The sequence below is a fragment of the Ursus maritimus genome, unplaced genomic scaffold, assembly GCF_017311325.1.
Source record: "Ursus maritimus isolate PB19 unplaced genomic scaffold, ASM1731132v1 scaffold_34, whole genome shotgun sequence".
NCBI classification, from domain to species: Eukaryota; Metazoa; Chordata; class Mammalia; order Carnivora; family Ursidae; genus Ursus; species Ursus maritimus.
Genome location: NW_024426008.1, coordinates 27352500 through 27373347, shown reverse-complemented (window position 1 = coordinate 27373347; position 20848 = coordinate 27352500). Strand labels below are relative to the sequence as shown.

At 51.5% G+C, this 20848-nt stretch overlaps 1 long non-coding RNA gene across 3 annotated transcripts; it reads right to left on the bottom strand.

The window, feature by feature from the left end:
- Window positions 1–400: 400 nt before the first annotated feature.
- Window positions 401–19815, bottom strand: LOC103663179. 3 transcript variants are annotated; one of them, XR_568688.2, is made up of 3 exons: window positions 5404–11153; window positions 4824–5050; window positions 401–3508 (listed from the first exon to the last, which is right to left on the bottom strand). It is a non-coding gene; the product is annotated as an uncharacterized LOC103663179 (long non-coding RNA). The 3 variants fall into 3 exon arrangements; XR_005831872.1 differs by lacking the exon at window positions 401–3508 and having other exon boundaries at window positions 3892–5050; window positions 5404–6377; window positions 6733–11153; XR_005831871.1 differs by lacking the exon at window positions 401–3508 and adding an exon at window positions 19665–19815 and having other exon boundaries at window positions 3896–5050; window positions 5404–5546.
- Between the last annotated feature and the right edge of the window lie 1033 nt (window positions 19816–20848).

The window sequence follows — 20848 nt, the reverse complement described above, 5'->3', positions numbered from 1 at the left end:
GTATGCAGCTCCCCTGACAAAACAGGATGCAGATGGGCAGAAGGCAGTGTTTCGAGAAAACTTTAACAAGAAGAAAGACAAAGATGTCGTGAACCACGTGCAGAACGGCCCTCTGAGTGTCGTGTGCCTGACACCTGCGAGGCCACCGTCACTCTTGGTCACCCTCTGGAGGTGCTGGTTTCATCGTCCTTGGCGGGTCTGGGTGTCGGGCCAGGCAGGGAGCACGTGGGCACCCACTGTAAGGACACATGACTCTGGTCACTGACGATCCAGATGCAGGGAGAGGAGGCGGAGAAGACAAGCACATTGAAAACCCTCCCTGGGGTTTCCCGCTCCCGTGGGTAGATTGTTCCAGATTTCTCTGCGGTGGAGAGCAGACTCGCTGTTACAGAATGTATGAATGAGGTAAGTGGCACCACTTAGCTTGTGTGAAGAGACATTTCTTAAGGATGGGACCACCTTCCACGGCGGCACTATGAGCTTCTTTCTTATCAGTCCTTCCATTAGACTCGAGAACACGATATTTGCTCCCGTGAAAAGGCCAAGTGCCTGACCACTGCTGCTGACGGTCACCTGTCCCCAGAGGACGATGCAAGCCTCTTGCTCAGAGTGCTCCACAGCAGCCAAGAAAGCCCTTTAGAGTCCGGCGAGCCATGGGAAACAGCCCCATCTACCAGTCCAACCGCGGCCACGCTGACAACGCTCTGGGTGATGCAGACGCATTCAGCATTTGGAGCCCAACAGCCGGGAGCCTGCGGTCCTTTTCCACAAGCTCTCACCCAACACAAGGCCAGCCGGGCGGGGCGCTGGTTGCTGGGAGCACAGCCCTGGACCACCTGCTATCCCTTGCCACCGGCCCTATGGTGCCAAACCTCAGGGCAGAGACCGAGCTCGTCCCTCTGGGACAGGATGCTGTCCTGCCAGCAGGGTGGTGCAGCTGCGGTGTGGGAGAATGTCAGTGCAGCCCCTCGTCCTGGCGAAGCAGCGGGTGAGGCTGTATGTCGGCAGATGCAGGAGGGACAGGCCGTACCAGCCAGGGCCCCAGCTCCACCACACGGGGCACCCAGGCTGGCAGGGGGGCCAACACAGACTGAACAGAAGAGGCTTCGTGGTCCTGAGAAATTCGGGAAGAGACATCCTCCTTCCCCTTTTCTTTCAGAATGTCTCTGTCTATTCTTTTTAAATGTATGAAAGTCTTGGGAGGGGGTGGGCCCGACTGGTCACCTGACTCCAGATGGCAAATCTCCCCAAAGCGCAGCCTGTCTGCAGTTTCCTTCTGTCTCTGCAGCACCCTTAGTGGGTGCCTGATGGTCCTCACGTCCGGGGTTAATGCTCATCTGATAACAACGTTGTTTCCTTTCTCTTCTATCCTTACGGAGCGATTTTCTGGGACGCGAGAGGATTTTGTTTGCAACTGTATCTCCCCACCCCTGGCCCCAGACAACCCCCAGCGCACCTGCCCCAGAGCACCTGCCCAGGGTGCACACTCTGCGTCCTCCCTGAGGCACCAGGGGTGCTCCAGCGGGAGCCCAGGCCCTTCACCCACAATCGGAATTTCTGGGCTAGGGCTGGGAAATCAACATGTTTTGTTTTGTTCTTAACTTCCCAGGAGATTCCTGCAGAGATTCCACTCTGGGAGACAAACAAACTCTAGCAGGACTTGGAGACTGCAGCAGAGCCGTAAAGGAGCCGGGTCTCTAGACTGCCTTCTATTTGGGGAATAGTAAGTTGCCATGAATTTAATTTCACTTAAGTTAGCTCACCATGAAAAACCCAAGAAAGCTGTCCTAAGGAAGCGCAAGGAATCGGGGTCCCTGGCTGGGTCTGAAAAGTAAGCTGACAAAGACAGGTGACACCGATGGGCAGAGAAAAGCAGACAAATGGATTTACTGTAAGTTTCACAGGCAGGGGAACCTGCGTAAGGAAATGAAGACCCAAGGGAACAGTTAAACATGAGTGTTTTCATGCGAGGTTTGCTGAAGAGTGGGCAGTCGTGGGCAACAGGGCAGGACAGGGATGTGAGATCACCTCTTGTGTGAGGGGCTTATGCCCAGGTTCAGGGGGAGGGGGCCAGAGAACTCTTCCAGCACCTGCCATTTCTCAAATCCCTTCAGCTTAAAATATTCACTATGATAAGGTGCCAAGATGCCCCGAATCCCACAAGAAGGAATCATTAGTCTGAGCTTTATAAGGAAAACTCTTAACCGTGAGTCAGATTTTTTCCTAACATCTCATAGCTTAGAAAATCCAATCCAACCTTCTTAAGACCATGGCCCTGTTAAAGAAAAAATTATTCTGACACTTGTTGAAACAGGACAGTGGGGATCGGTGTGCAGACTGTCAGACGTGGACATCGAGTGCAGCAAAGATGCTGGAAATGTGTAGCCACCTGTCATGGTCATGTTGGGCTGGTTTAGCCAGAATCCCCTCCTGGTGGGTCGGTCTTGCTATATCCCAAATGTTCTTTAATACACTAGATTTTAAAACATTATGTAACTGTCGCTATGATTAGATTGTCAACTATCTGTGGAAGAGACCGAGCATGGTGCCTGGACCCCGAGTAGTTTCTCAAACGTAGTTAATCTTAACATGAAGACATACATTTCTTTCAAATAAAATAAAAGCCAAAAAAAAAAAAAGAAGAAGAAGGAAAAGAAAATAAAAGAAAAAGGAAAGAAAAAGAAAAAAGAAGTAAATTTAGACTATAGTTGGCAAAACTAAACTCGGGGACTCCCCACGGAGTCACCCCTCGGGTCCCGAGGTCTCTCGCCAGCCGGCCTTCTTCTCTGCACCTTTCAGAGTCTTGTCATGTCTGTTTCACGTACAACATCCAGTGGTTTGTGTTGTACTTAGTGGGAGGGACGGGGAAACCACCATGACTCATCCATAGTGAAGTAGATCATTTGAATAGCTACGGATCTTCAAAAAAAAAACAAAAACGGAGGCCATAATTTAAAACTCTCAAAAAAGAAATATTTAGGGCCAGATGTTTCCATTGGAACCTTCTACCAAATGTTTAGAGAATTAACCCCAATTGTACACAATCTGTTCCAGAAAATAGCTGAGGTGGGAACACCTCCCAAATCATTTTATGAGGTTAGTATTACCTCGATACTATAACCAGACAAAGAAAATACAAACGAACAAATAAAAAACCACAGACTGATATCCCTCATGAGTAGAGGTGCAAAAATCCTTAGAATATTAGCAAATAGAATTCTACAAGGTATTTAAAATTGCACACCACGACCTGTAGAGTTGGTTCTAGGGACGCAAGACTGGTTCAATGTTTGAAAAGCAATCAGTGTAATCCATTAAACTAACATCATAAAGAGGAAAAAAATCACCCGATCATGTCAAGCAGAAAAAGCTTCTGACAGAATTCAAGGCCCGTTAATGATAACTCTGCTGGAGGGCGTGTGGAACGGAGCAAGCCATTTCTGCGGTTCCTCAGCGTGGTACACCCAGCGTTACTATGTGACCTGGCCGCTTCACTCCTAGGCACCAACTGGGAGAAACACACACGTGGGACGATACAGAAACTCGGACACAAGTGCTCATAGCAGCATTCTTTGTAACAGCCCCCCCAATAGAATAACCCAAATGTCCATCAACTGATGAATGAATAAACAGAATGTGATCTATACACTGAACTTATTGACGAGATGCTTCGAAAGATCTTACGTACATAAAAACACACCTGCTGTTGGAACGGGCTCTGCGGAATCTTCGACCGTACCTTATCCCTTTGTTTGCTTGACAGCAGAGGATGAGAAGCCAGGTAATTTTCAATTTTCTTTTCTTTTTTTTTTGTTTTATTTATTTATTTGGCAGGGAGAGAGAGAGCGCACATGCTCACACAAGCAGGGAGAGGGACAGGCAGAGGGAGAAGCAGACTCCCCGCTGAGCGGGGTGCCCAATGCAGGACTCGATCCCAGGACCCTGGGATCAGGACCTGAGCCGAAGGCAAATGCTTCACTGACTGAGCCACCCAGGCACCCCGATTTTCAATTTTCTACCACAAATGAACTGCCCCCTGGTTCAGTTAAAATGCTATATATGAGTGACTGACACATTTTCTGCACCCAAGTGGGAAGTGGGCTGTCTGGCTACCCTCACCGTCTGCCATGACGAAATGCAGCAACACCTGCAGCCCAGTGCTGGGCTCACTCTAGGATAGGGGTGCCTGGCTGGCTCAGTCAGTGGGACAGCGACTCTTGATCTCCATGTTGTGAGTTTGAGCCCCATGTTGGGTTTAGAGATTACTTAAAAATCTTAAAAAATAAAAAGCTTTACTAGTAAGAATAGTTTTACATGAAAACCAAAGTAAGACCAACAAAGAGGAGGATCTTTTGCCAAATGGGGTAAAATGAGTATGGGATCAAAAATCCTATGGTAATGAGGATTTTGCAGTAATTGTTCTAGGCTAAAGGCAAGCTAAACAGCACAGCATGTGTTCATGCCATGGCTACGGCTGTTATTTAACTCAAATGCCACTGGCTTTTATTTAAACTAGAGTGTGGATTTTATTGCTCTTAAGTTTGTTTCCTGGAGCAGCACACAGCATGTGTATGAAGCACCAGGAGAGAAGTTTAAAAGGAAACACGTGCCTCAGTAGGGTGAGTGGGTCCCCCAGGAGCCCCACACTCACTCAGCATGACGGTCCTGGGGGACCTGCCACGGATAGGCCACAAAGGGAGTGTTCTCCTTCTAGTCAGAGTGTGGTAATGGGCACAGAATCTACCCCCTGCCTCACCCAACCAAAAACATACCCAATAGTGGGCACAGAATCTACCCCCTGCCTCACCCAACCAAAAACATACCCAATAGAGGAAAGCATCTGAGCAGCCAGTGGGCAGCAGGCAGGCAAGACAGCGGCCCCTGGATTACTGCCTGGAGAGCTTGCTGGCTGCGGCTGGAGGCTCCGCTGAGGGTGGGGTGGCCAGAGAGGGCCGGGCTTCACAGCAGAGCGGGCCTCTGAGGACAGATCACAGATGGCTCCAGGAATCTGTCTGCAGAGACCTGACTAGGTTCTGCAAAGTGTGAGTGCCTGCGGGGACGAAGGCCAGAGAGAGATCAGCCTGGTGGCGCAATCCCCAGGCTCGCACAGGCCAGGGCTAATTCACGGTCCACCGGCCAGGCTGGAAAGACTCCCAAGAAACCATTTGTTGAGAAAGGTACTCAGAAGGGTATTTGGTCTTGGTGAGAGGGACTGGCTCCCACCAGAGTAAACAAGTCTCAGAGGACTCAAACCCTTTCCACCACCTTCAGGGTGCACCCCAGAAAAAGCTAAGAATATTTAAAGGGATACTCAAAAATCCCGCACCCAAGGACATAGTTACCACATCTGTCAAGCAATAAAATATTACCAAATATGCAAAGAAGCCGGAAATGATAACTCACCATTAGTAGAAAGATCGATCAGTAGAGACAGATGCAGAAGGACCCCAACGCGAGGACCAGTGGACACGGACTTTGCAGCAGCTCTGATAAATCTACTCCAGGTGTGCAGGAAGAACCGCGAAATGCATGGGTACGAACGAGATCTAGAACAAGGGGCCCAAACAGAAAGACCTTCACGAAATAAAAACACAACATCTAGCGTGAAAATGACCGGATGATTCACGGCACCTTAGACGACGTGGAAGAAGAGTGACGGCCGAGCAAAACCGTCCACGATGCGACCCCACCAGTGAGCTGCGGGCCCTGAAAGCGGCCCAGTAATTTTGTGATGTGAGCCCAGAAGTATGGGGGGAGGGGACTGGACGAACCCTATAAACCCAGGGCTCAAACACGCAAGAACAAAAAACAGAACTCAGCGACCCCCCGCAGAAGGAACATGGAGAAAGTGACTCCAAGCCATGTTATAATAACGTTGCTTTTAAAGAGAACGATGAGGGAAAATCTCCCACTGAGAGAACATTGCCACATTGGGGGCAGACAGGCCAACATGGCAGGGCGGCCGGGGTGGGTGGGTCCTGGGACCCTGGGCCTGGAGGGCCTGCCTGTCCTCCTATGTCCTCTGGGGCCCAGCTCACAGAGGCTCCTGTGAGGGGCAAGGATGCTGCTGACTCTGGGCCTCCGAGGGGCATCAGAACCCCTGTGGCCCCTCCTGGGCTCCCTCCACGAGCCCCTCCCAGACTGGGGAGGTGCGCTCGCTCGGAAGGGGTGGGGGAGGCTCCAGGCCCCGGTCTGTGAAATACTCTGCCAGCGGGCGGGAACACAGGACAATAGACATTTGTTAGATTTTAATATTGTGTGAACGGGCGTCCTGGGATAAAAGTGAGTGTCCCAAAGGCGGTTGATGTGAGAGCTTCTGTTCGTCCTGATAGCGGCAGGGGAGGTGGCCTCTTAGGGGAAGGAAGGATGACTGGGCCCTTGGAAGAAAAGATGGGACATGTAATACCGTTAGAAACAAAACGACCGCGGCCTGGATGGTGTCCCCAAACCACAGCTTAACACCCAAACAACGGCAGTTTCCACCTCCCCTAGAAATGCAGTCTGACCGGCCAGTCTGGAACCTTCTTTGGGGCAGCAGTGAGGAGATCTGCCAGTGGGGCCCTCGCCACCCCCAAGGGAAGGTGAGGGGCTCTGCCCTGTAAGACCCCTGCCCTTCCCCCTCAGGGAAGGTGACCTTGCCTGGAACAGCCGTTTCTGCTTTTGCTAATTGTCCTGCCCCCTTCTGCCTATAAAATGCTTGCATTCCTAGAGCTCCTGCAGAGTCCCATTTACCTGCTGGGTGGTCTGCTGCCCTGTTAATGAGCCGAAGGAGAAAGCCAAGAAGACCTGCAGATTTACTGGGCTGCATTTTTGTTCTTTAACAACAGTTTGGGACAACGTCTGTCTGGGTGTGGTGGTGGCTTCTAGTCTCTTCTTCTCTGATAAGAGCCAGTCTTCCCTGGTGCGTGGAACCCTCAGGATGGACCACAGCTGAGCTGCTCTGAGACCCTGTCTTCAGCAGATGAGGGGACTTCAGAGAACCTCTCCTGGCATTTGCTCTTTTCAAGAGCCTTGACTCAAAATAATATGCTAAAGAGGCTTATTTCTGGGTGGCGTGTCTGGAACTCCTTCAGGAAACCTTAGAATATGTGCGTGCAGAGTGGGGGCCTCAGGAGGTACAGAATCCAAGAAATGTCACTGAAATATCTTACAGCCACAAAAGGCAAACATGAAAATGCAAAGAGGTCAGCTACTGTCTTACAGGGGAGCCCGCAGCGCATCATCGATAATGTGTAACTTGAGTTCTGGGGACATAGGCCCTCTGGCCCAGAAACGTGTCGCTCATGCTGAGAAGGGTCACATCGGTTTTCTGGAGCTAAGCTAGTGGCACTGCTTGGGAAGGGCGTCCTCACCCCACTCCTGTCTCTGTTGCGTGAATGTGCTTGAATCCAGGAAGATTTAAACCGTGTGGACCCGAGGACACAAAGTGAACACGCAGTGTTCATATTCTTGTGCATTCTTGGTATTTTCAGTATTTCTAAAGTAAGGATTTGGGGCACAACAGTCTCGTGATTTCGATTTAGAGTATGTAAATAACTGAATGGACTTTTTTTTTAATTTGAAAAGGAAATCTTTCTCTTCATAAACATTATCAGACCATCTGGAAGAGCCTACAATGTATGAATTTGTGAAGGTTGGTGACCACTTGGGAAAACTTTGTTCACTCATTACTCAACGAAAGCTCTGACACAGGAAATCTAACATTTTGCGAAATGCTTGAGGGTTGTATCAAAGCCCCTCCTTAGAATTGATGCAAACATGTATTAGATACATAAATAGAGTAGTAAGAATTGTAAGTTTAACTTGAAGAACTAGGTTTTTGCATTTTTTAAATTCATAAATTTATATTCATCCCTTCGGTAAAGTAAATATTGATTTAAAAAACAAAGCTTGCCCCACCAAGTGGCTTGAGTGTGTGCGGGGAGCCCCTCTCGAAGGTGTCCAACACTGTGCTTTGGAAAGAAGTAACTTCTCCCATGACGGAGGAATGCGGGAAGTCAGCAGGAGCCGTCCCCGCGCGGTGCAGGAGAGCCGACTGTATACAGCTGTCTGGCATTCCTTCTACCTCGCTCAGCAAGTGTGGATCCCTTTTCCAGTAAGAAAGTGTTTTGAAAAATGAATGTCTCATTTCTCCTTTCTTATCACGGAAGACCTAGACTCGGAAGTCCCACTGCATCTGCAATCCTCAGGGAGGGGTTGGGAGCCGGCCCCCTCCCCCAGGGTCCTGCTCACTGCCTGCACACAGGAGGTGACCAGGGCAGCGAAGGAGCAGTTTGCCTTTTGCTGCTCCAAGAAGAGGGACCAGCTGACATTTGTCCTTGAGAACCAGACATCTCTCCTAGGCAGATTTTTTTTTTTTTAAAGTAATCTCTACACCCAACGTGGGGCTTGAACTCACCACCTGCAGACCAAGAGTCCCACCCTCCACTGACGGGGTCAGCCTGGGCCAATTGAAAGCTCTTCCTCTTCCTGGTAAATAACAAAACTCAACGGAGCAAATCCAAAGCTCTAACTGGCTTTATTAAGTGAATCCTGGAGGGGCAACCCCCCACTAGTGAGCGGAGAGACGGAGTGAGAGCTGGGTGGTGTGGAAGGTGGTTGTAGACAGAGCTTGGGGGCCGAGAAAGTTAGCAGCAGAAGAAAGGGATTGCTCCACAGGAGGCTGGGGGACAGCTCAGGGTCTGGCTATACAGATGACCTCCCCTTCTCTCGGGGGTGAGGAGGACCAGACTCCGAGGTGCTGCAGGAGCAAACATTTGCTCGGTGCCTGGCGAAGCCACATTTCCAGGGGAGGTGGAAACTGCAGTCAGATGGGAAGGAGGTCTGGGCTTGGGGATTCGGTGTGAGCGATAAGCGACACCACTGCGGCCTGCTACCCCGGTGTTACCATCAGCATGGCGCCACTGCACGCTCGCTACTTGGACTAACCACGCTGAGCTTACCGATGTCTAAGGCAGCGGGAAAAGCTGTACTTCGCCAGTCTTTCACATATTTTTAAAGATTTTATTCACTTATTTGAGAGAGAGCGAGAAAGAACAGCAGGAGGAAGGGGCAGAGGGAGAAGACGACTCACCACTGAGCAGGGAGCCTGACTCAGGGCTTGATCCCAGGACGCTGGGATCACGACCTGAGCTGAAGGCGGACGCTTCACAGACTGAGCCCCCCAGGCGCCCCCAGTCTTTCGCGCGCTAATACACAGCAGTATATAGGGACGTTCGCGCGAAGCATATTCGGATTTGGGGATGCATGGGGCTTTTAGCTGCCCGATCAAACATGTTTGAAATTCATCTGTTTAGAGCATACGGATGCCCCTGACTCAACAGAGGGGCATCAGAAGAATGGGAACAAAATTCTTGCCTTTTGATGGGCAAAGTAGGCTTCCGAGGTTTCAGGGTAGAGGTTGTACTTTGGGACAGAAACGGGAAGCCTCTGAGCTGGGTTTGAGATTCAAACACTGGTGCCTAAGGACACTTGGATTTGGGGATGTGGGGAGAGCAAATGAGGTCAACCCTGCCCTGCCCTTCTGCAATCAAGATGCTCTCCTCCTCCCAGGACCAGAAGTCTGGTGATGCCAGGAGAGGGTCTGAGCGTCAGGGCTTGGCACAGATCGTGGGCTCAGGAGCCCTCTGGCCCCAAGCTGTCTAGGCCGGGTCCCTGGAGTCTTGGCAGAGTGCCCCGTCCATGTTGGTCTTGTCCTGGCCACAGGCTGCACGGCGGGGGTGACCCTGGACGTCTGTTGTTCGCTGGAATGTGGGTGCTCACCACCGCGTGTGCCCGGACTTTGCTCAGCCTGAGTCACCCTCACAGCAGGAAGAGGTGTGGCGAGGCCCAGCGTCACCCTCCGTGGGGCACTAACCTCACACACCCAAACTGAAGTTGGTGAATGGCCTTGAAGGCACATTGTGAGAATAACTTGTCACCCAGGGTCATTGTTTGCAAGCACTGGGGCCTCACAGATTTAATCTCTCCCATTGTATGCTAATTATTCCCGTCTTTTTTCAAATCAAAGAAATGAACTTTAAAGCCTTTGTGCTCTGGAGGCTAATAGGGCCAGGGGAAGAGGGTGCTGAACAAGGACGGACAGACAGACAGACAGACAGACACACACACACACACACACACACGCACGCACGCATACGCGTGCGCTCACCTGTGGCCCTTGGGAAAGCGAGTTTTGGATTTCTTGTGAAGTCCTCTCTGAATGATACAGACGGATATTTAAATGTGATAGAGGATGAATGTAAGTGGTTTTGGGTATTCGACATGGAGAAATGTTTAAAGACAAAGTCGAAATTAATCTTTTCTAGTGTTTAAGGTTATATTGTATCATTCCAAGTCTCTAAAGAACCCAAAAAAGAAGTTTCTGAACGTGAGAGGAAAAAATGCATTATCTCATTGTAGGGAAGGTCTTTCCAAACATGGTAAAAAATGAAGGGGCAACGTAACAGCACCAAATTCACTCGTATAAAACTTAAACCTTTGCAGGAAAAAAAAAATACCAAAAACAAAATAAGAAGCCAACCGAAAAATCGGGTAAAAATTTTGCCAGCATGTGATAAAAGACTAATATTCTTCAACGTGTAAAGAGTTCCTATAAAGAAAGGAGAAAAATAAAACAAAACTCCAAGTGAATGAAAGAGTAGACCAAGGCCATGGACAATTCACAAGTCAGCTGTCCAATGGTGTGTTTTCTGTTTTATTCTTTTATTTAGCAGCTTGTTCTGAGAGAGAATTCACACAGCAGACAGCCCCCCCATTTAAAGTGTCCAACTCAGTGGCATTCAGTACATTCACGTAGCTGTGTACCCATCATCACAACCATCCTGGGACCTCCCTGCACCAGCCCCGGGCAACCGCTAACCTGCTTTCTGCTTCCATGGGTTTGCCTATTCTGGGCATTCATATAAATGGAATCACACCCTCTGTGGCCTTTCTGAGAGTTGATGACATTGAATGTCTTTTCGGGGGCTTATTGGCCATTTGCTTATCGTTTGGAGAGAACTATCTGTTCGGATCCACGGTCCATTCTTAATTGAGTTGTTTGTTGTTTTACTATCGTAAATTCTTTGTGTGTTCTATACACAAGTCCTTTTTCAAATATGTTATTTTCAGATATTTTCTCCCATTTTGTGGGTTTTCTTTATACATTTTTAAAAGGTTTTATTTATTTGAGAGAGAGAGAGAGAGAGAGAATGCACGAGATGGGGGAGGGGCAGAGGCAGAACCAGACTCCCCACCTGTCAGGGAGCCCGACGCAGGCTCGATCCCAGGACTCTGGGGTTGTGACCTGAGCTAAAGGCAGATGCTTAACCATCTGAGCCACCCAGGCGCCCCCTTTACATATTTCTGATGGTGTTCTTTGGAGCTCAAGTCTTAATTTTGGTGATTAGTAGTTTACCTATTTTTCCTTTTACTGCTTGTGCTTTTGGTGTTGTATTTAAGAAACCACTGCTCTAATCCAAGGCCACAGAGATTTACACCTGTATTTTCTTCTAAGCACTCTATAGTTCTTACATTTCAGTCTTTGACACATTTTGAGTTAATACTTAACACACAGTGTGAAGTGGGGTAGAGCCCATCAAAAAATGGGCAGAAGATATGAACAGACACTTTTCCAATGAAGACATACAAATGGCTAACAGACACATGAAAAAATGTTCAAAATCATTAGCCATCAAGGAAATTCAAATCAAAACCACACTGAGATACCACCTTACGCCAGTTAGAATGGCAAAAATAGACAAGGCAAGAAACAACAATTGTTGGAGAGGATGTGGAGAAAGGGGATCCCTCCTACATTGTTGGTGGGAATGCAAGTTGGTACAGCCACTCTGGAAAACAGTGTGGAGGTCCCTTAAAAAGTTAAAAATTGAGCTACCCTATGATCCAGCCATTGCACTACTGGGTGTTTACCCCAAAGATACAGACGTAGTGAAGAGAAGGGCCATATGCACCCCAATGTTCATAGCAGCAATGTCCACAATAGCTAAATCATGGAAGGAGCCGAGATGCCCTTCAACAGATGACTGGATTAAGAAGCTGTGGTCCATATATACAATGGAATATTACTCAGCTATCAGAAAGAACAAATTCTCAACATTTGCTGCAACATGGACAGCACTGGAGGAGATAATGCCAAGTGAAATAAGTCAAGCAGAGAAAGACAATTTTCATATGATTTCTCTCGTCTATGGAACATAAGAACTAGGATGATCGGTAGGGGAAGAAAGGGATAAAGAAAGGAGGGGTAATCAGAAGGGGGAATGAAGCATGAGAGACTATGGACTCTGAGAAACAAACTGAGGGCTTCGGAGGGGAGGGGGGGTGGGGGAATGGGATAGGCTGGTGGTGGGTATTAAGGAGGGCACGTATTGCATGGTGCACTGGGTGTTATACGCAACTAATGAATCATCGAACTTTACATCGGAAACCGGGGATGTACTGTATGGTGACTAACATAATATAATAAAAAAACAAAACAAAACAAAAAACCACACAGTGTGAAGTGGGGGTAGAGCGGGTCCATCCTCATTTTACATAAGAACATACACTTGTCCCAGCACCACTTATTGAAAAAACTGGCACCCCATTACGTTGTCTTGGTACTCCTGTTGAAAATCAATTGATTGTAAATATGTGGGTTATTTCTGGGCTGTTTTATTCCATCTGTCTATGTATCTGTTCCTATGGCAGTCCCACGATGTCTTTGTTACTGCAGCTTTGTAGGAAGTTAAACCATCGAGAAGGGTGATTCCTCACACTTTATTCTTCTTTTTCAATATTGCTTTGGCTATCTTGGATCCCTTAAATTTGTACACGAATTTTAGGATCAGCTTGTCAATTGTTGCAAAAAAAAAAAAAAGGCGGGAGGGGGGTTTTGCACTGACCCCATAGACCCATCTGGGGAGTACTGCCATCTATGAATATGAAGTCTTTCAGTCTGTGACTTCATTCTTTAATTTCAATACTGTTTGGCAGTTTTCAGGGTATGAACTTTGCACTTTTTATTAAATATACTCCTGTTTTATTCTTTTGAAATCTATTATAGAATGAATTTCTTTTCAATTAAAATCTATTTTCATTTTTTTAAGTGAAGTATAGTTGACACACAATGTTACATTAGTGTCCAGCATACAGCATGGTGACTGCACGTTACACGGTGCTCCCCACAAGTGTAGCTGCCCTCTGTCACCGTGCAACACTATCCCAGTACTGCCGACGGCACTCCCCACGCTGCGCCTCGTATCCCCGTGACTTAGTCATCTGTCACTGGAAGCCGGGACCTCCCACTCCCCTTCCCCTGCTTTGCCCATCCCCCACCCACCTCCCTTCCTGCGACTGTCAGTTTGTTCTGTCCTTAGGGGTCTGTTTCTGCTTTTTGTTTTCTAGATTCCACATATAAATGAAATCATATGGCATTTGTCTTTGACTTATTATAATACTCTCTAGGTCCACCCACGTTGTAGGAATGGTTTCCTTAATCTCACTTTTAGTTTGCTCATTGCTACTATACTGTAAAGCCACAATTGATTCCGGTATGTTGATCTTATATCCTGCAACCTTGCTGAATTGGTTTACGACTTCTAATAGCTTTTAGTGGATTTCCCAGGATCAAATGAGTTTTAAACATATGAAAAGAGACCAGTTTCTCTTATAATGAGAGAGATGCAAATGCAAACTATCATGGGATATGGTTCTCCTCACCTATTAATTGGCAGAGATCTAAAGTTCTGATATTGTATGGGTGCGGTATCTAGTAACACATATACCTCAGTCATCAACCCCACTTCTGGAGCATATCCTACAGCAGCTGTCTTCTAGTTCGCGTGCAGTATAACTGGGATGTATATATCATATTGAAGGAATATGACATATGCAGGCACGTCACTGTTTGATTCCATTTATATAAAGTTCAAACACAGGCAAAACTAATCTGAGAGAAATCAGCATAATTGCATTATGCTCATAACATTTAATCAAAACTCTCAGGATGTTTTTTTTAAATGATGAGGATTTCCTCCCTCTCAACCTGACCATAGCGCCATCCAATAAAACAGTAAATTCTCCCTACCATCAGGTGTCCAGTGTGCTTGCTGTTTGGAAGTTATATTATCCTTTCCATGAGCACTCCGTTCAGCCCAAAGCTGTCCCCCGACATTATTACCGTAGCCTTCTTCATGGTCTCCTGTAGTTCATGATTCTCTCTCTAAATTCTCCACTAGATAGCACCAGATTGATTCAGCAGCCACCCCAAAACCCAACTGAACATCATTAGCGGTCTGCTGGATGGTGAAACTCCCCTGTGCGTGCGTAGGTAGGGCTGTACAGAATTTATTTTGATCCTTGACATAACCTTGTAAGAGTAGGTAATGAGAATTTAAATTGCCCGATGTCCTGGCATTTGAGCCCCTTCACAAGCCCTACGTCCTAATAAATCCACATGATCCAGTATTCCCAGAACAAGTCGTACGTTCATCTATAATAAATAGCTGCTGAGTCCTTACTGTCCTTCAGGAGGTATACTGATAAGGACAACAGATCTTGTCTCTGACACCTGGACTTTACAACGGGGTGGGGAACAGGCAATACACACATGAACGAATCAACGCGGTAGGTGATTGCAAGGGAGAATCAGTGCTCCGAAGAGAAATCAACAAGGATGTACGTCACGGAGAACAGTCGACTTGTGCCGGTGGTCCTGAGAGGCTTCTGAGGAGACATCTGAGAGTGTTTATTTACCTGCTGTGTAGACAATGACCTGGAGGGGCACAGGGCTGAACCAGGGGAGGAAGCTGCATGGTTGACCAGATGGCTCAACTCTGCTCCTGCTGTTTCTCTTGGAGTCATTCTCTCTGCAAACATTTCCCTCGCTCCATGTGATGTTCCCTCCACGAAGTGTAAACGTTCTTGTGGCTGTTGACGTAGTGTCCCCTCCAGAGGCTAATGTGGTGCCTGGACTGTTTGACATTTGTTAAGCCAGGGGGTGGGAACGCTCTCCCGACTCACTTCTTCATTTGGCAGGGCCCTGACAGTTCAGTTGTTTGAGAGAAGCCTGGAAGGGGCAGGATGCTCTAATTTGTGATTTTGTTGAAGTTCCAGGAGCAAGTTATTAAGCCAAAAATGTTTGTGGAGAGAGTACCTTCTGAGAGACAGGATTCCGGGAGACAGGCTGGCTCCCTCCCACTTTATGAGGAAGAAGCTTCTGTGTGGGATCTACCTGGTCTGAGGCTTCCTGGAAAGCAAGGTGGCCAGGTCCCTCCATTCAGAGTGGAAAGGGAGGGGATTTACACCTTCCCAGCTGAGGTGGACCCTAGAGGGCCCTGGGTGTGGGGAGAGTGGTCAGCAGCGAGGGTCTAGGCCTGGGACTGTGTGGCCCTCCAGAGCCTGTATTAGCATCTCCGGTGAACCTGAGTTTTTTCCTGACCAATTACTTCCCCTAGAAGAATAACATCTGCACGGAAGTTGTGCAGCAAAGCTGGGAAGCCATTTGTAGACCACAAATGGTGTGCAGGCTCTTCAATGAACCCCTCTCCCATTCTGTCTAGTCCAGCCAATGGAGATACAGCAGAGAACAGAAAGAAAGGGTCTTACAAGAGATCGAGTGACAGGAGGGTGAGAGGAGGCTTGGAAAATCCATCCCCAGCCATTCCAGGCTCCAGGAGCCCTGAGTGTAAATATCTGGAGAAGTTCCAGGCAGAGCTAACCCTGCCCCTGCCGGAGCTCTCCTTACCCCTCCCCCTGTTAGCGCTGGTCACCTCTGCACTGGATGACAGCCCTAGACCTCATGCATCCTTCTGCAGAGTGTGTATCATGCTGGCTTTCGGTCAGAGATCTAGCCCCAGCGCCTTATCAGGACCAGCAGAGTCCAGATGCCTCTGTCCTGATAAGGCCACCGTCTTATCAGGACTCACATGCTAGGGCTGCCTAATTAGCATAGCCAGAAATCTGGAGCCACAGGAGGGAGTGGGTGGGCCAGTCTGAGCTCCAATCGTAGGACCAACATGTTAGACACAGAAGCCCCAGTGTTCCCGGTTTAACAGCCTTTGCCCCCACTGCAGGGGGGGGGGGTGCAGGAGGGGCGGGGCAGGGTGTAGCTGGCTGTTGGGCTGGAGGATGACCCAGGCAGCGAATAGGGAAAGAGCATACCTACCTACAAGAAGCTCATCAAATTCATCCACCTAGAGGCTAAACTAACACAAAGACTTATCCCTGTGCATGGTGTATATGATGCATTTTGAATACTTTTGCTGTTGAACAACTGGATTATTTTATAATATAACTTGAAAAGGCTTCTGAAGTTTGGTTTCTAACTAACACAACAAGGCCAGTGGGGTAAGTATACCAATACACCAAGGTTTGCTGTGGGTCTAAGCTCACCCCGCTCCCACACCACAGATTTATACATCTCTAGGGCAGAAATGTCCTCTCCCCCAGTAGGAGCCCAGGGACCTTAGGGGCGCCTGGGTGGCTCAGTCGGTTACGTGTCTGGCTCTTGGTTTTGGCTCAGGTCATTATGAGCGTTGTGGGATCAAGCCCCATGTTGGGTCCTGCAATGGGTGTGGAGCCTGATTCTCTCTCTCCCTCTCCTTCTTCCCCTCCCCGTGCTTGCTCGATCTCTTTCTCAAGTAAATAAACAAAATCTTTAAACAAAAAGATAGAGAGAGGCATAGACCTAGTAGAGGTTGGAATTGCTAACATGACCATTTATATTTACCAGCAATAAAGTTCCTGCAGGAGGAAAAATATATGTAGGCTCATCACCAGAAGTCCAGTATGGTTGAGAAACTGTAAAAAAATCCAACTATATATTTAAGTTTCTGGAAATACCTGGCTAGCAAGTTGGAAGGCAGCAGGGACTGCTTACCGAGCGTCCCATCCTAGAGATTCATGACGTAACTGGAGTTCCACTTTTCCAACTTGTTATTTTGAAAAATTTCACTTTCCCAGAAATGTTGAATCAGACAATGAATGCACATATACCCATCACTTAAATGTACCAATTGTTACCATTTGTTACATTTCCTTTATCTCTAGATAAAATACATCTCTTTCTGAACCATTTGAAAATAAGTTGTAGCCACCTGGGCTCTTCACTTAAATTCAGGACACATCTCCTAAGAACAAGGGCAATGTGATAGACGTCATCACACTGAAACATTTAGTGATAATTCGGCAACAGTCTCTCTGAACTGTATCTCATATAAAAAATCCTCCAACTGTCCCCCAAATCTCTTTCACAGTGTGTTTCCTTTCGAGGGTCATGTGATGGATTTGGTTGTGGTCTCTTTGTCTGGCCTTGATTCCCTAGCTTTTCTGTGTGTGTGTGTGTGTGTGTGTGTGTGCGCGTGTGTGTGTTTTGATAGTTTTTGAAGAGTCCAGTGAAGCTGTTGTGCACGATGTCTCTCAATGCATTTGTCTGATTTTTTCCCCCTGTAATGAGATTTATTTTAAAACTTTTTGGCAGATTTATCTGGGTGATGTAAAAGCCCATTTTTTGACCTTCAGATTGCTAAGGAGCAAGGCTTCTGAGGCTAGGGCGGGTGAGATACCTCTAGCAGAAGGACTGGGGGTTGCCTACTTGGGAGCGTGGCTCTTTCCGACATAGGGTTGGCTCACCTCCCCAGTCTGTGCATTGTTGACAACTCCCAGTGATCCTCACTAGAGGCAAAATTTAAACCCGGGGTTCTCCAGGAGGGAGGAGATGGGAAAAGGGATTTGTCCTTGCCTGGAGACCATTTTGACTGTCATAATGTCGGGGAAGGTGTGTGCTACCGGCATCTAGTGAGTAGAGGCCAAGGATGCTGCCAAACGTCCCCCCTAAAAAAGAACTACTCAGCCTCAAATGGCAACAGTGGCAAGGTGGACACACGGAGGGGCCAGCACTGAAGGTTCCGACCAGCTGCCTCCTTGGCACCTGCCTGCTGCCCACCCCTCCTGGTTCCCGATCTGCTCCATACTGTCTGCGCCATAAACCTTAAACACAAGCGGAAGCAACAACTTTCCAGCGCTTCCTCACTGCTGACTACAGTGACACACTTCTAATGTCTGTGTCTAAATGGGCTCTCTAGTTGGCCTGTGAACTCCCGGTGCACGCCAAGTGTGTCACCTGAGATGAGCCTTAATTGCTTGAGCAGGCACATATCCGTCTTATTTGGGAGAAAAGTAAAAAGGTGCCAGTAAGATCCCGCGGAGCATTGCTAACTACCAGTAGAGCTGCAGGCCAGAGCCTAGAGCGCTCTCCAAAAGTCCTGTCATCTGACCTGACAACACTGGGTAAGCGCTTTACTACGACATGGCTGTGCCGCTGCACTCGAGGAACCCCGGCTGCTCGGTGACCTGCTGGAGGACACCGGGCTGGTGGGGGCGGGGAGAAGGGAAAGCTCCTGGCCCCGGGGGTGTGGGCGGTGCGCGCAGAGCTTCCAGGTTGGGGTGCGGGGGCTTGGGGTTCTGCCTTCAGGTCCTGCACTTAACTCAGCAGGAGTCAAACTGTTCTCACTTCCTTCCCCTCTCCCCTTCCTCCCGCAAAAAACCAATAAAACACTCAAGGGCCATCTTGGGTGAAACGAGTCAAACGAGTTCATGACTGACCGTGGGAATGCCTGGCTCCCGATCTCGGAGGAGAGCTGGTCGACTTCTCTTGTGTGTGGTCGGGGCCAGGCTCTCAAAGTCACAGATGGGTGGGCGAGGCCCGGGTCCGCGCGGACAGGGGCGCGGGCCTGCAGAGATCCCCTCCTCCGCCCGGCAGGGCAGGTGGGTGGGCGAGGTCCGGGTTCGCGGGGACCCGGGCGCGGGGCGGCGGCGGCGCAGTGCGGCGGCGGGTCCGCGCGCGGGAAGCGGGCCAGCGCTAGAGACTGGCGCCCTGCCCGGCGCGTGGGGCGCGTCAAGACGGCCACGGCTCAGCCCGCGGACGCCCCTACCACTGTACCCGGCCTCATCGACCCCAGCGGCGCGCGCGCTGCAGGACGTCTTGCGGCTTAAATCCCAGAATGAAGACGGCCGGTCAATCCAGGACAGTCCTCCCACCAAGCGAAAACGAAACTTCCCAGGATGCTTGACTTCCGGCGCGAGCTGTGGCGGCCCTGGCTCCCGGGGCTCGGCGCCCCGAACACCGCCCCTTCCCGGCGCGCACCTGGGGTCCGGCCCCGCGCCCCGCCCAGCCGCCCCCGGCGCCAGCAGGTGAGACGCGCGCCAGGCTCCGCCCCTCGGCCCCGCCCCAGCCGCCCACGCCGCCACCTGGCCAGAGCGGCGCCAGGTCCGCCCCGCTCGGTTCCACGCCCAACCGCCAGGTGAGCGGCACCAGGCCCCAGCGCCCAGCAGGCCCAGCCCCGCTCCCTTCCTCCCCGCTCGCCCCGCTGCCAGGTGAGAACGGCACCAAGCCCGTCCTGCTCTGTTCACCGCCAGCCCCGCCGCCAGGTGAGCAGCTCCATGCCCCGCCCCGCCGCCAGGCCCTGTCCCGCGCCGTCCGCTCTCATCCTCCCGGCCGCCAGGTGAGTGGCGCCGTTCCTCGGTCCGCCGCCCACCAGGTCCCAGCCCCGCCGTCGACCCTGGTCCAGCTTCATCCCGCCCCCCCCTCCCCGCCGCCAGGTGCTCAGCTCCAGGCCCCGCCCGCCGCCCGCCAGGCCCCACCCAGACGCCCGGCCCTGTCGTGCTCCGTTTAGTCCCACCTGCCTCGCCGAAGGGTGAGTCGCGTCAGGCCCAGTCCCGCCTCTAGCCAAGCCCGGCTCCCAGGCCTTCTCCCACCTCCTCGCCAGGCCCCGCCCCGCTTCCAGGTGAGCGCTGCCGGATCCAGTCCAGCCTCCAGGCCGCGCCCCGCTGCCCTCCAGGCCCCGCCCTGCCGCCAGGCCCCACCCGCCGTCTGCGGCGCCTGCGCAGTGCGGCCCGTTGGGCCGGGGCCGGGCGGCGCGGCCGGCGCAGTCGGCGGGCGCAGTGCGCGTGCGCCGTGCGGCCGGGGCGGGCGGCGGCACCGCGGGCGGAGCGGGAGCGGGGCGGCGCCGTCTGGCTCGGTCGGGCCGGGGCGGGTGCGGCGCGGGACGGCGGGGCCCGCGGGCTGCGGACGGCGGCCTGGGCGGCCGGCAGGGAGACCCGCACGCCGCGGGGAGCGGGCGCCAATGAGGGGAGGGGCGCGGGCGGGCGCGCTGCGGGCGGCGGCGCCGGGAGCCGGCCGGGCCGCGGCGCTTGTCCGGGCGCGGGCGGCGCCTGCACAGCGCCCCCTGCCGGCCGGGCCGCGGGGCGGGGGGCCTCGGGCTCGGGCCGCGCGCCTTTGTTCGCCGCCCCCGCCAACATGGCGGCCGCCCGGCCCGCTCGGCCGCGGGCCCCGCGCGCTTTGTTCCGCAGGCCTGGGCGCCGGCGGGCGGGGGGCGGCGGGGGCGGGGCGCGGGAACGTTGCATAACCCGCCGGGCGGGGCGGGGGACGGGACCCCCAGGCGGGGGCGGGGCGGTGGGGGAGGGGCGGGGCAGGGCAACCGCTAGTCCTCCCTCCCTCCCTGCGGGCCCGGGTCGCTCCCCGCCCCCCGCCCCGGCCGGGGTCTGCCCCTCGCGTCGCACGGCCCTGCATCCCGGGTGACCTTGAGCGCGCTGCGCCCGGGGCGCCGGGATGAGCCGCACGACGCGGAAGCTTGCGCAGTGCCCGGGGTGGGCTCGCGCACCTCCGCGGACCCGGTTTCGGGGGGGCGCGGTGGAAACGGCCGCGAGGTGGGCGCCCCGCGTCTGTTGGTGCAGCGGGTGGTATTGGCGTGTGTGCCGTGTGGTCGGGGTCCAGGTCTGGACGGGGAATTTCCGTGCACGTTGGGGCGGCACACGCAGGTTGCGGGGCTGTGTTGTTGAGGACATCAGGAGGCAGCACAGGACA